Raw genomic sequence first — 15,111 nt, 5'->3', positions numbered from 1 at the left:
TTACAAGTGAGAGTCTTGTGCTATTTTTAATTTGTATTTTTATATTATTAGTTTATACCTAGTTGTACTTTAGCTCATTCCAGCACAACACATAGACAACACCAACTCCATTATGTGTATTAGTGACTATACTCTACATGACCAAAATGCAATAGCTATATACTTGTCCAAACTTCCCACCACTACAGATATCAGTACTAAAACTCAACACACAACTCAGGATATAAATAACCATAATTTAAACCTAGAAGATGATTGATCACGTTGACCCTGATCTAAACCTCCATAATCTAACACACAATCAAAATCTATTGGAAAGTAACTGCCTTTACTACACAGCATCACAAGCCAGCACTATCCTAAACAATGCTAAAAGTCTATCAGTACTTAACTACAACATCAGGTCCTTAAGCAAACACTATGATGGCCTCCTGGCACTCCTTGAATCACTAAAGACACCCTTCTCCTGCATTATTCTTACTGAGACCTGGCTTAAGCAGGACACAATAGATATCTACCCTCTACCAGGATACACAGCAATCCACAACTGCAGACCATACCAAGTTGGGGGTGGTATTGCAATCTATTACTCTAACCAATTATCTTGTATTAGCACCACATGCTTTAGTGATGAATATGGAGAATACATTTTTGCTAATTTTACTGTAAAAAACCTTAAGACGCCTATAACAATCGGTGCCATTTACCGGATACCCCACACAAACATCCCAAATTTCAGTGAGAAATTAAAGGCACTAATAACAAACAGACAAATGATTAAGCACCACCTTCTCTTAGCTGGAGACTTCAACATCAACCTTGGCCTACTAGATGATCAGCCTGTAACTGATTTCATCAACAATATGAACAACACACTTCTCATACCAACAATAACTAAACCAACCAGGCTCACTGAAACAAGTGCAACCATAATAGACCACATATGGACCAATATACTAGCCCCCCTTAAATCAGGGATAATCACAGATAGCACTACAGACCACTACCCTACCTTCCTCTTGACAAACATTAGTAAACCACCACTTGAATACAACAAAGTTTCATTTAGACTCCATGATGAGGCCTCAATAAGGAAGTTCACAGCTGACCTAGAGACTGATGACTGGCCTACAGAATTCTCCAAGGCTAATGGTATTGATGACTGGACAGACATTTTTCTTAACAAATTACTTAGACTATACAACAAACATTGTCCTATAAAAACGAAACAGATCACAAACAAACGGCTTGGTTGCCCATGGCTAACCAGCACCATTCTGAAATCCATTGATAAGAAACACCAATATGAAAAGCAATATAGACAGGGCTTAATACACAAAGATATTCTTAAACACTATTCATCAGTCCTCACCAAAGTAATAAAGAAAGCCAAACAACTATACTACTCCAGTAGATTCACTGACACAAGAGGAGATATAAAAAAAGACCTGGAAAACACTCTCTCAGATTCTAGGGACCCACAAACTGAAAAAAAACAAGAATATTGCCCTAACTAAACCTAATGAAACACCATTGCATCCCACTGACACAGCTAACAAGATAAACGACTTCTTTTCAACCATAGGTTCTAATCTCGCCAATAAAATCCCACGTACCAATGCCCATGCCGGGGACTACCTAGATGGGAATTTCCCAAATTCCTTCTATCTTGCTCCAACTGAGCCCACGGAAGTCACCGAGATTATAAAGTCACTTAAAAATAACTCAGGGAATCTGTCTCATGTCCCACCATTATTTATTTATTTATTTTCAATTTGTGCACACATACAGAGGTACAAAAAAATACAGATAAGAGCAGTATGCCAAAGCCACTTATACTATGCATAGCATTACGGGCTGGCTTAAAATTAACTTAAGATTAACTAAGCAATGATGAAATCAGTGATAAAACATTAATGTAAACAGATTACTATAAAGCACAAGTGAGTATTACAAAGACAGGTCATATGGTTGCATTCAGTTAGGTAGTGATTCAGTTAGGTAGTGTATTTAAAAAATAATAAAGTTAGATTCGGTTTTAGGTTTAACATTTATGTGATATAATTGTGAGAAACATTTAAGATATACAATTTATAAGGTTCAGTTATTCAGTATTTATTTGGTTTTGGGTGATCAAGTGATCTTTGAGAAGAGACTTGAATTTATAATCAGGTAGTGTTTCTTTTATATTTACAGGTAATGAATTCCAGATTTTAGGGCCTTTTATGTGCATTGAGTTTTTGCATAGTGTGAGATGGACACGAGGAACATCAAAGAGTGATCTGTGCCTTGTGTTATGGTCATGTGTTCTGTTGAGGTTGGCAAGGAGATGTTTGAGGGGAGGGTTAATATCAGAGTTAAGTGTTCTATGTATGTAATAGGTGCAGTAATAAGTATGGATGTTTTGTATGGTGAGTAGGTTTAGTGTATTGAATATTGGTGGAGTGTGCTGCCTGTAGTGAGAATTTGTTATCATTCTAACTGCAGCCTTTTGCTGAGTAATTAGTGGTCTGAGATGGTTAATTGTTGTTGAGCCCCATGCACAAATTCCATAGGTGAGATAGGGGTAAATAAGAGAGTGATATAGGGCCAGGAGGGCTGACTGTGGAACATAGTACCGTATCTTCGATAGTATGCCTACAGTCTTGGAAATTTTCTTAGAAATTTGTTGTATATGTGTATGAAATTTGAGTCTATTATCAAGGTGAATTCCTAAGAATTTTCCCTCTGTTAGTTTTGTGATAGGTGATCCGTTTATCATTATGTTAAGAGGGACATCTGTAGCTCTGTTACCAAACTGAATGAAGTAGGTTTTGTCAATGTTTAGTGTAAGTTTGTTAGTCCTCATCCAGGTAGATATTTTCTGTAATTCGGTATTTAAAGTATTGGCTAGCGTGACTGGGCTCGGGTGAGAGAAGACGTATGCAGTGTCATCTGCAAATAGTGTGGGTTTGAGTAATTGCGAAGCATTTGGAAGGTCATTTATGTATAGGAGAAAGAGAAGAGGGCCAAGGACACTTCCCTGTGGGACACCAACTGTAATTGGTTGCGCAGAAGAGTTTGCCCCATTTGCGTACACATATTGGCTTCTGTTGCTGAGGTATGACTTGAGGTAGTTGAGGGAGTGCCCTCTTATACCATAGTGTGACAATTTTATGTGGAGCAAGTCATGGTCAACTGTATCAAAAGCTTTACGTAAGTCAATGAAGATCCCCAGTGGGACTTCTTTTTTCTCTATTGCAGTGTATATATGTTCTAGCATGTGTATAATAGCATCATTAGTATTTTTATTAGGCCTGAATCCAAATTGGCAGGGGTTGAGTATGTTTTGGGAGATAAGGTAGGAGTAGATTCGTTTATGAATTAATTTTTCAAAGATTTTTGAGAGAGGGTGTAAGTTGGATATTGGCCTATAGTTATTCAACTCTGTTTGGTCTCCTCCAAACATGTCCTCTCGCATGCTATCTCATTACTTTTTAACAAGTCATTAGAAACTAGCACCTTCCCGAAACTACTCAAGACGGCAAGGGTTACACCAATACATAAAGGTGGTGACCCTACAGATTTAAACAACTATAGGCCAATATCAAACTTACCATTGCTATCCAAAATCTTTGAGAAACTCGTGCACAGGAGACTATATTCATTTATAACGGCACAAAACATACTCAACCCCTGCCAATTTGGATTCAGGAAAAATAAAAGCACTAACGATGCAATCATAAAAATGCTAGATCTGCTTTACAGAGCAGGAATATCCACTAGGAATTTTTATTGACCTAAGAAAAGCATTTGACACAGTAGACCACGGCATCCTACCCCACAAACTTGACCATTATGACTTAAGAAATCGTAATGACACGATTGCAAATAAACCATACCCCCGGCCGGGATTGAACCCGCGGTCATAGAGTCTCAAAACTCCAGCCCGACGGGCTGGAGTTTTGAGACTCTATGACCGCGGGTTCAATCCCGGCCTGGTTGACCATTATGGTATAAGAGGCCATGCGCTTGCATATTTCAAATCTTACCTTACTAATAGGTATCAGTATGTCACCATTAAAGACACAGCATCAACAACACAGCCACTTGATACTGGAGTTCCGCAGGGAAGTGTCCTTGGTCCCCTGCTCTTCCTCATATACATCAATGATCTTCCAAACGTATCTCAACACCTGAACCCCATTCTCTTTGCTGACGACACGACTTACGTCATCTCTCACCCTAATCTTGCCACCCTCAACACCATTGTTAATGAGGAGCTGATCAAAATATCGACTTGGATGACAGCCAATAAACTTACACTTAACACTGACAAAACCTACTACATTATGTTTGGTAGCAGAGCAGGAGATGCACAAATTAATGAGGGCAAATTCCTAGGCCTATACCTCGACAACAACCTGAACTTCAGCACCCATAACCAACACATAACCAAAAAAGTATCCAAAACGGTTGGGATCCTCTCCAAGATACGATACTACGTGCCGCAAACTGCCCTTCTCACACTATACCATTCACTTATATATCCATACCTCACCTATGCTATCTGTGCTTGGGGTTCAACTGCAGCAACACACCTAAAGCCAATAATAACCCAACAAAAAGCCGCAGTAAGAATAATCACTAAATCCCATCCCTGGCAACATCCCCCCCCCCCACTCTTCATAGATCTAAACTTACTCCCTGTTCAGTACATCCACACTTACTACTGTGCAATCTACATCTACAGGACCTTAAATTCCAATATTAACCTTGACCTAAAACGCTTTCTTGATAGTTGTGACAGAACCCACAGGCACAACACCAGACACAAACATCTCTATGACATTCCCCGTGTCCGACTAAACCTTTACAAAAATTCAATGTATGTCAAAGGCCCTAAAATCTGGAACACCCTACCTGAAAATTCTAAAACTGCAGACACGTTCATCACCTTCAAAACTACCATCAGAAAACATCTTATCTCCCTGATACACCCTGTCAACTAATTACACGAATACCACCTGGTGGTTCACACTTACACTCACTCACCCATTTGACCATAAACAGAAATATCAATCTCAATTTCAAAGTAATGAATCTTAACTAGTCATAAGTTGGCCTGTGATACTCCAAAACTGAAACTATGTATAGTGCCAAAACAAAAGCATTCACATTGCTAAACTCACAAACTAGTATTTAGTCATTTAGCCATAATACCAACTTAACTCATAATTTTGTAATATTTTAAACTTAAGATTTAATTTAAGTCTGCCCGAAATGCCTAGCCATGCTAGGTGTTCTAGTGGTACACTCTGTAATTATTATTTTACTCATGTAAACCACACAATAACCAAATTCTGTAAACTCAGCATTGTAATCCTTATAGAGAATAAACTTTGAATTTGAATTTGAATGAATTCGACGGCCTATTTTGGTGTCATCGGCAAACTTACTTATGTCGCTCTTCATGCCCTCATCAGTATCGTTTATGTAGATAGTGAACAGCAGGGGGCCCAACACTGACCCCTGTGGAACACCGCTCGTGACGCTTCCCCACTCTTTCTCCCCATTTATGCAAACTCTCTGCTGCCTATTTGTCAACCATGCCTCTATCCAGGAAAAAATTTCTCCTCCTATTCCATGTGCCTTAATTTTCCTCAACAGTCTCTGATGTGGGACCCTGTCAAAAGCCTTACTGAAGTCCATATACACAATATCATATTCATTATCATGATCTACCTCCTCAAATACCTTAGTGAAAAAAGTTAATAACTTCGTAAGGCAGGAACGCCCCTTTGTAAAACCATGCTGAGATTCGTTGATTAATCTAGGCTTTTCAAGGTGGCTACGAACTGCCTCGGCAATTACTGATTCCATAAATTTTCCCACTAGAGGTTAGGCTTATTGGTCTATAGTTCGAAGCCAAGGACCTGTCACCTGCCTTGTAAATAGGTATCACATTTGCCATTTTCCACTTATCTGGCACCATGCCAGTCTGTAGTGATATGTTGAAAAGATTAGCCAGAGGTTTGCTAAGTTCCTCTTTACATTCCTTTAGAACCCTTGCATACAGTTCATCAGGGCCTGGGGATTTGTAACTAGTGTTTGTAACTAGTCACAGCCTATAATTAACGTTTGACCTGTTTCCAGTTTTCTACGCGGTCAGACCCGGAGTCAGGCCTGTGGTCTGGCCTGGGGTCAGGCCTGTGGTCTGACCTAGAGTCAGGGCTGTGGTCTGGCCTGGAGTCAGGGCTGTGGTCAGACCTGGGAATCTGCTTTCTTCTTAATTGCCTGATCGACCAAACAGTTGTTGCTGGTGCGTCCTCCACCCCCCGGCCCATCACAATCTTGTTGATCTGGCTGCTACATTACCTGCCCTGAAGCCTTACAGAGTGACCTGGGCACGGGAAGGGGGAGGAGGAGGATAGAGGATGAGAAGAGGGGATGCAGGAGGGGTCAGAAAATGGCCCCTCCCCTCTCCTCCCTCCATCCACTAGGCAATCTCTCTCACACAAGATGTCTCTTTCTCTCTCAAAGGATAACTTCAGAGTGGCGGCTCCCAGCAAGGACCCAGTTCTCCCACAGTAGTAATTTATTAAGTCATGATTTTGTATAGAGCTTCATTAATTCATATCTCGCTCTGCGTAAAGCTCCATCAAATCATGTCTCTGTATAGAGAGTTGAGAAAGACTTAAGCTATTAAGCTATGGACAGACTTAAAATGTGTTCCACAGTCAGGGGCGCGTTACATGCTACACAGAGGGGGAAACAGGAGCACCTCTGAAGAGGTGGCTATGTCTAACATGTCGACAGATGTCTCAGTTGACAGATTCGTCTCAAAACCACGGTTCCTGTTGAAGAACCTGTATAAGTTGCTGCCAGTCTGCAGAGCCCAGCAGTCCTGCCACATCCCAAGGACAGGATCTGTGGATATGGCTCAAAAAGTCACTGCAACAAAATAATCTACTATTAGGCTCGCTATAGCAGCCTTTGCCTCGGAATCTGCCCCTTCATTTCCTGGGACACAACATGGCCCAGATACCAATACAACTCCACATCCGTGTACCATGTATGGAGATAAGAATATAAGAAAGGAGCACTGCAGATGGGCTACTGGTGCATGCTAGAGAGGTCCAAGTCACCTACTGGCCTAGGCCAGCCACGTCCAAGTCACATCCACTTAAGAAGGAGGGAGCAATGAATCCGACCCACTGGCCAAAGCCAATCAGATCCAACTAACACCCATGAGCTAACCACTCCTGGATGTTTTGGACCATAGGGTGTACAGAAGCATATGGGCCAGTACAGGGCATATTGGGTCTCATAAATACAGTGAACCGAGAACCATTTGAGCCAGTGGTTACACCGTTACAACATCAACGAGGATTGTGTGGGTTTCCACAGTGAACACCGAGGACTCTCGTGGCAGCTGCGCACTAACTTCACTCTTTGAACCATCAGAAAAGACCTTTTTATCCTTGGAGAATGAACAAAATCATGCTCCAAGATATTAGCCAAGATCATCACACGAGCTTGGCACTTAAGGGTGTCCATCCTCTGCTTACAAAGCAGAACTTCAGGCATCGTTCAAGGAGGGCAGGAAGAGAAGCCAACCTTTCTGACTGCAGACACAGAGGTCACAATCCAGGAGAGGGACCAGCATCCAAAGGTAATATGACACAAGAAGCCTTGCACTATGAGCAAAGAGCTTCCTCACTCTCCTCCCTTGCAAGACAACGTAAGCCATTCAGCCAAACAGGAAGCAGGGAGCGCAAGTCGAGCTCCTCACGGTGAAGATCCCAGGTAAAGCTCACCATAGTAAACATAAAGGTTCCTGGCAGGAAAAGTAGGAAAGCATTGTGCAAAGGCAAGTCCATAGGTGCAGCAGAGAAGAGCTGGCCTAGAAGTAGATCTGACACTGTTTTAGTTGTGCTGTCTACGCGGCTAGTTTACTGTACACCTGCAGCTCATCCTGTAAGTGGTAGAGAGAGAGAGAGAGAGAGAGAGAGAGAGAGAGAGAGAGAGAGAGAGAGAGAGAGAGAGAGAGAGAGAGAGAGAGAGAGAAAGAGAGAGAGAGAGAGAGAGAGAGAGAGAGAGAGAGAGAGAGAGAGAGAGAGAGAGAGAGAGAGAGAGAGAGAGAGAGAGAGAGAGAGAGAGAGAGAGAGAGAGAGAGAGAGAGAAAGTGAGAGAGAGAAAGAAAGAGAGATAGAGAAAGAAAGAAAGAGATAAAGAGACAAAGAGAGAGAGAGAGAGAGAGAGAGATAGAGAGAGAGAGAGAGAGAGAGAGAGAGAGAGAGAGAGAGAGAGAGAGAGAGAGAAATGAAGAGAGGAAGAGAGAGAGAGAAAGAGAGTTAGAGAGAGAGAGAGAGGGAGAGAGAGAGAGAGAGAGAGAGAGAGAGAGAGAGAGAGAGAGAGAGAGAGAGAGAGAGAGAGAGAAATAGGATTACAGAGGTCACATTGGGTCTTTGTTAAGGACTACTGAGCACTGTTGCATCACTGGAAAAAATATTAGTCATTCCATGTTTTACAGTTACTTCATATAATACAGTAAGAAATACCATATAAAAAAACGTTATCTTATTACCGCTAGGAAAAAAAAACCCACTGGTCATAACTGACCTGCAGGCTCACCCCCCACTGGTCATAACTGACCTGCAGGCTCACCCCCCACTGGTCATAACTGACCTGCAGGCTCACCCCCCACTGTTCATAACTGACCTGCAGGCTCACCCCCCACTGGTCATAACTGACCTGCAGGCTCACCCCCACTGGTCATAACTGACCTGCAGGCTCACCCCCCACTGGTCATAACTGACCTGCAGGCTCATCCCCCACTGTTCATAACTGCTCACACTGGTCATAACTGACCTGCAGGCTCTCCCCACCATGGTCATAACTGACCTGCAGGCTCAACCCCCACTGGTCATAACTGACCTGCAGGCTCACCCCCCACTGGTCATAACTGACCTGCAGGCTCATCCCCCACTGGTCATAACTGACCTGCAGGCTCACCCCCCCACTGGTCATAACTGACCTGCAGGCTCATCCCCCACTGTTCATAACTGACCTGCAGGCTCACCCCCCACTGGTCATAACTGACCTGCAGGCTCACCCCCACTGGTCATAACTTACCTGCAGGCTAACCCCCACTGGTCATAACTGACCTGCAGGCTCACCCCCCACTGGTCATAACTGACCTGCAGGCTCACCCCCCACTGGTCATAACTGACCTGCAGGCTCATCCCCCACTGGTCATAACTGACCTGCAGGCTCACCCCCCACTGGTCATAACTGACCTGCAGGCTCACCCCCCACTGGTCATAACTGACCTGCAGGCTCACCCCCCACTGGTCATAACTGACCTGCAGGCTCACCCCCCACTGGTCATAACTGACCTGCAGGCTCTATAAACACCATTCATTCATCTTGTCGATGCAAAATGCAGATACCACCAGAATATTTCAGATATCATATTAACAATGAAATATTTTGCTATATCCAGGCACTTCTTACAGGACATGGCAGAGCACCTCGTTGTTGGTGATAACATATCTGAAATCTTGAGGCTGTATCCACATTTCGTGTCGACTAGATGAATGAACTTTTTCTTGGTAGAGATATTGGAAGCCAGTTGTGACCAGTGTTTATTCAGATGTAACAGCCATACTTCAGCGAGGGACGGTACAAGCCAGCATACAGGTGGACTGATCAGCACCTCTTCCTAGGTACCGTGGTAACCAAGGTGGAGCACCTGAAAATACCAGGTAACCAGGGTAACCAATGTGGAGCACCTGGCAACACCAGGGGAACCTAAATGGAGCACCTGATAACACCAGATGACTATGGCAGCCTAGAAAGGGCACCTGACAACACCAGACGATGATACAAGAGTGACCAGGGTAACCTAGATGGAGTACCTGATAACACTAGGTGATCAGGGTAAGCTAGGTGGAGTACCTGATAACACTAAGTGGCCAGGGTAACCTAGGTGGAACACCTAACAACACTAGATGACCACCTGTCCAGACTCTGGCTTCTCGCCAGACAGACACAATTATTCAGTATACTAGTATTGAGCACTAGGAGGCAGAACTAGGTGCGGAGCTCATCACTAGGTGACCTCACGGCAGGGAGCCTCACTTTCCCTTCCCAGGTGACTAACACCTCAGATATTTCCACCTCTCCATCCGTAGTAAGGAAGGTCGCTCAGGTACTATCTCAGGTGTTTGTTTCCTTGCTATCGGTATAAAATACCGACACGATAAAAAATAAATCTAAATGCAGTACAGTGTGATCCTTTATTGACTACGTTTCGCCCATACAGTGGACTTTATCAAGTCACAAAAATCTGTTTGTGACGTAGTGACGTTTGTAACATAGTCAATAAAGGATCGCATTATATTGCATGTGTTTATTTTCCCACACTCACCTATGTTTCTCACACCCACTACATCTCCCTATTTTGCACTTGTTTAATATAGACAAATGTAAAGTTCTAAGCGTCGGAAAGAAAAACAACCATGACACTTATATGATATGTAGATTTGCATATCACTGATTGCAAAAAAGATTTAGGAATTCTGGTTAGCAGAAATTTAAAACCAAGATAACAGTGAGTAAATGTTCGCAATAAAGCGAACAGAATTCTTGGCTGGGTTCAGGGCAGGTAGCTCCTGCCTCTCGCAACTACTGCATCACTGTGAATTGGTCTTGGATGCACTGGAAGAAAAACAGAATGCAGATGTAATTTACACAGAATTTGCAAAAACCTTTGACAAGTGTGATCATGGCGTAATAGCGCACAAAATACGTGCTAAAGGGATAACTGACAAAGTGGGGAGATGGATCTTCAACTTCCTAACCAATCGAACACAAATAGTAGTGGTAAATAGAGTTAAATCGGAAAATGCCGTAGTACTCGCCCCCATCCTGTTTCTCATCCTCACATTAGACATAGACAGAAATGTAATCCACAACGCCGCGTCATCCTTTGCAGACGATACTAGGATCTGCATGAGGCTGTCATCTATTGAGGACGCGGTTAACCTCCACGAAGATATAAACCAAGTTTTCCAGTGGGCAACGGAAAACAATATGATGTTCAATGAAGACAAATTCCAACTACTCCGTTATGGAAAACTGGAGGAAATAATAATTAAAACTGAGTATACTACAAACTCTGATCATACAACAGCGAAAAAATAATGTGAGGGACCTGGGAGTGGTAATGTCTGAGGATCTCACTTTCAAGAACCACAACAGTGCCACGATCTCTTGTTTTGAACGAGAACGTTCAAAACAAGAGATGCCAAGCCAATGATGATCCTTTTCAAACCACTTGTTCTCTCTAGGCTGGAATATTTCTGTACATTAACATCTCTGTTCAAACCAGATGAAATTGCAGATCTAGAGAGTGTACAGAGAACCTTAACTGCACATATCAATTCCATCAAACATCTCAACAACTGGGAACGCTTGGAAGCACTTGACTTCCACTCACTGGAATGCAGGAGAGATATATCATAATCTACACTTGGAAAATCCTAGAAGGAATGGTCCCGAATCTGCACACAGAAATCACTGCCAACGAAAGTAAAAGACTGGGCAAGCGATGCAAAATACCCCCAATGAAAATTAGGGGAGCCATTGGTACACTAAGAGAAAGCACACTAAGTGTCCAGGGCCCAAGACTGTTCAACAGCCTCACACCATGCACATGGGGAATTACCAATAGGCCCCTGGCTGCCTTCAAGAGGGAGCTGGACAGATACTTTAAGTCGGTGCCGGATCAATCATGCTGTGGTTCGTACGTTGGACTAAGTGCGGCCAGCAGTAACACCCTGGTTGATCAGGCCCTGATCCACCGGGAGGCATGGTCGTGGACCTGGCAGCGGAGGCGTTGATCCCCGGAATAACCTCCAGGTAGATATCAAGAAATATAAATAACAGGAATCCTCAGGTTATTCTTCAAACTCTATATATCGTTGGTTAGGCTTCACTTAGATTATGCTGGAAGGTTCATATTGGAGTAATTGAAATTTCTTATCATTGAACTTCGTATTGTTTTCTGTGGCCCATTTAAAAATTTGGTTGATGTCCGCCTGGAGCCTTGCATTGTCTTCAATGGGGTCAGTGTCATGCAAATTCGGGTGTCATCTGCAAAGGAAGACACGGTGCTGTGGCTTACATCCCTGTCTATGTCAGATATGAGGATGAGGAACAGGATGGGAGCGAGTACTGTGCCTTGCGGAACAGAGTTTTTCACAGCCGCCTCAGATTTTACTCACTTTACTACTACTCTTTGTGTTCTATTTGTTAGGAAATTATAGATCCATCTACCAACTTTTCCTGTTATTCCTTCATCTCGTATTTTGTGTGCTGTTACAACATTGTCACACTTGTTAAAGGCTTTTGCAAAGTCTGTGTATATTACATCTGCGTTTTGTTTGTCTTCTAGAGCATCCAGGACCTTGTCATAGTGGTCCAGTAGTTGGGACAGACAGGAGCGACCTGTTCTAAACCCATGTTGCCCTGTTTTGTGCAACTGATGCGTATCTGGATGGGTGGCGATTTTGCTTCTTAGAACCCTCTCAAAGATTTTTATGATATGGGTTGTTAGCGCTATCGGTCTGTAGTTCTTTGCTATTGCTTTACTGCCCCCTTTGTGGAGTGGGACTATGTCTGTTGTTTTTAGCAGCTTTGGGACGGCCCTTGTGTCCATGCTCCCTCTCCATAGGATGTTAAAATTATTATTATTATTATAAAAAAGAAGCGCTAAGCCACAAGGGCTATACAGCTAGGAGGTTAAAAGCACATGATAGGGTTTCTTTGTAGTTTTTGTTGAACACAGAGTTCCAAATTCTGTCTCGCTCATTTAGGTGTTTGACTCTCAGTCAAGACTTGAATAGCTCATTCCTTACTGTCATCTGTGTAGGTCCCATCTCGTCTAAGTAGGGGTCCATTACTAGATATTGTTCTCGACTTAGATTTGGCATAAGAAAAAAACTGTTTTGGTTTTCTTTCAATATTATTAATGAATTTTAGTTCTTCCACACGTTTCTTGACTCCTGTAAGATTCCTTTAGCTTAAGTTCGATGTTTGCTATTTCTCTGAACAGTGTCTCCCATCGTATTACAGAATGATATATTGGCCTCTTTTAGCCGCTCTGTTATTCATCACATTCGCCTGTATGAGGAGCGCCTTTCTCTTTCTAGTTTACATTTTCTCTTCTTTTTCCTTAAAGGAATATACCTTGATCATACCTCGAGTGCCACAGAGTTAGTTTGTTCTAGACAGGTTTGGATCCGTGTTGCTTAGGATATCTTCCCAGTTTATATCATTTAGGACCTGGTTTACTTGGTCCCACCTTATGTTTTTGTTGTTGAAGTTGAATTTGGTGAAGGTTCCCTCGTGACTGATCACATTGTGTAGCACAGTATAGTGGAACAATGCGAGTGTTCTAACACTCAATATCATACAGTACACTGTAGCAGCACACTGCGAGTGTTCTAACACTGGCACTATCATACAGTACAGTATAGCAGCACACTGCAGGAGATCTAACACTGGCACTATCATACAGTACAGTATAGCAGCACACTGCAGGAGTTCTAACACTGGCACTATCATACAGTACAGTATAGCAGCACACTGCAGGAGTTCTAACACTGGCACTATCATACAGTACAGTATAGCAGCACACTGCAGGAGTTCTAACACTGGCACTATCATACAGTACAGTATAGCAGCACACTGAAGGAGTTCTAACACTGGCACTATCATACAGTACAGTATAGCAGCACACTGCAGGAGTTCTAACACTGGCACTATCATACAGTACAGTATAGCAGCACACTGCAGGAGTTCTAACACTGGCACTATCATACAATACAGTATAGCAGCACACTGCAGGAGTTCTAACACTGGCACTATCATACAGTACAGTATAGCAGCACACTGCAGGAGTTCTAACACTGGCACTATCATACAGTACAGTATAGCAGCACACTGCAGGAGTTCTAACACTGGCACTGTCATACAGTACAGTATAGCAGCACACTGCAGGAGTTCTAACACTGGCACTATCATACAGTACAGTATAGCAGCACACTGCAGGAGTTCTAACACTGGCACTATCATACAATACAGTATAGCAGCACACTGCAGGAGTTCTAAAACTGGCACTATCATACAGTACAGTATAGCAGCACACTGCAGGAGTTCTAACACTGGCACTATCATACAGTACAGTATAGCAGCACACTGAAGGAGTTCTAACACTGGCACTATCATACAGTACAGTATAGCAGCACACTGCAGGAGATCTAACACTGGCACTATCATACAGTACAGTGTAGCAGCACACTGTGAGTGTTCTAACTCTCACTATCATACAATACAGTGTAGCAGCATACTGCGAGTGTTCTAACACTCACTATCATACAATACAGTGTAGCAGCATACTGCGAGTGTTCTAACACTCACTATCATACAATACAGTGTAGCAGCACACTGTGAGTGTTCTAACACTGTCACTATCATACAGTACAGTGTAGCAGCATACTATAGGTGTTCTAAAACTGTCACTATCACATAGTGTAGCAGCACACTGCGAGTGTTCTAACACTCACTATCATACAATACAGTGTAGCAGCACACTGCGAGTGTTCTAACACTCACTATCATACAATACAGTGTAGCAGCACACTGCGAGTGTTCTAACACTCACTATCATACAATACAGCGTAGCAGCATACTGCGAGTGTTCTAACTCTCACTATCATACAATACAGTGTAGCAGCACACTGCGAGTGTTCTAACACTGTCACTATCACACAGTAGTGTAGCAGCACACTGCGAGTGTTCTAACATTGTCACTATCACACAGTAGTGTAGCAGCACACTGCGAGTGTTCTAACATTGTCACTATCACACAGCAGTGTAGCAGCACACTGCGAGTGTTCTAACACTCACTATCACACAATACAGTGTAGCAGCACACTGCGAGTGTTCTAACACTGTTACTATCACATAGTAGTGTAGCAGCACACTGCGAGTGTTCTAACACTGTCACTATCACATAGTAGTGTAGCAGCACACTGCGAGCGTTCTAACACTCACTATCAT

The 15,111-nt window shown here is 42.9% G+C and overlaps 1 protein-coding gene across 2 annotated transcripts in view; it reads right to left on the bottom strand.

Annotated features, from left to right (window-relative positions):
* LOC128684095 (bicaudal D-related protein homolog) overlaps positions 1-15,111 on the bottom strand; it is a 651,241-nt gene that overhangs the window by 605,354 nt on the left and 30,776 nt on the right. The gene's annotated exons all lie outside the window — the stretch shown is intronic.

Source organism: Cherax quadricarinatus, chromosome 3, assembly GCF_038502225.1.
Source record: "Cherax quadricarinatus isolate ZL_2023a chromosome 3, ASM3850222v1, whole genome shotgun sequence".
NCBI lineage: Eukaryota > Metazoa > Arthropoda > Malacostraca > Decapoda > Parastacidae > Cherax > Cherax quadricarinatus.
The sequence above is the reverse complement of the archived record's forward strand: the minus strand, read 5'-3'. Positions and strand labels throughout refer to the sequence as shown.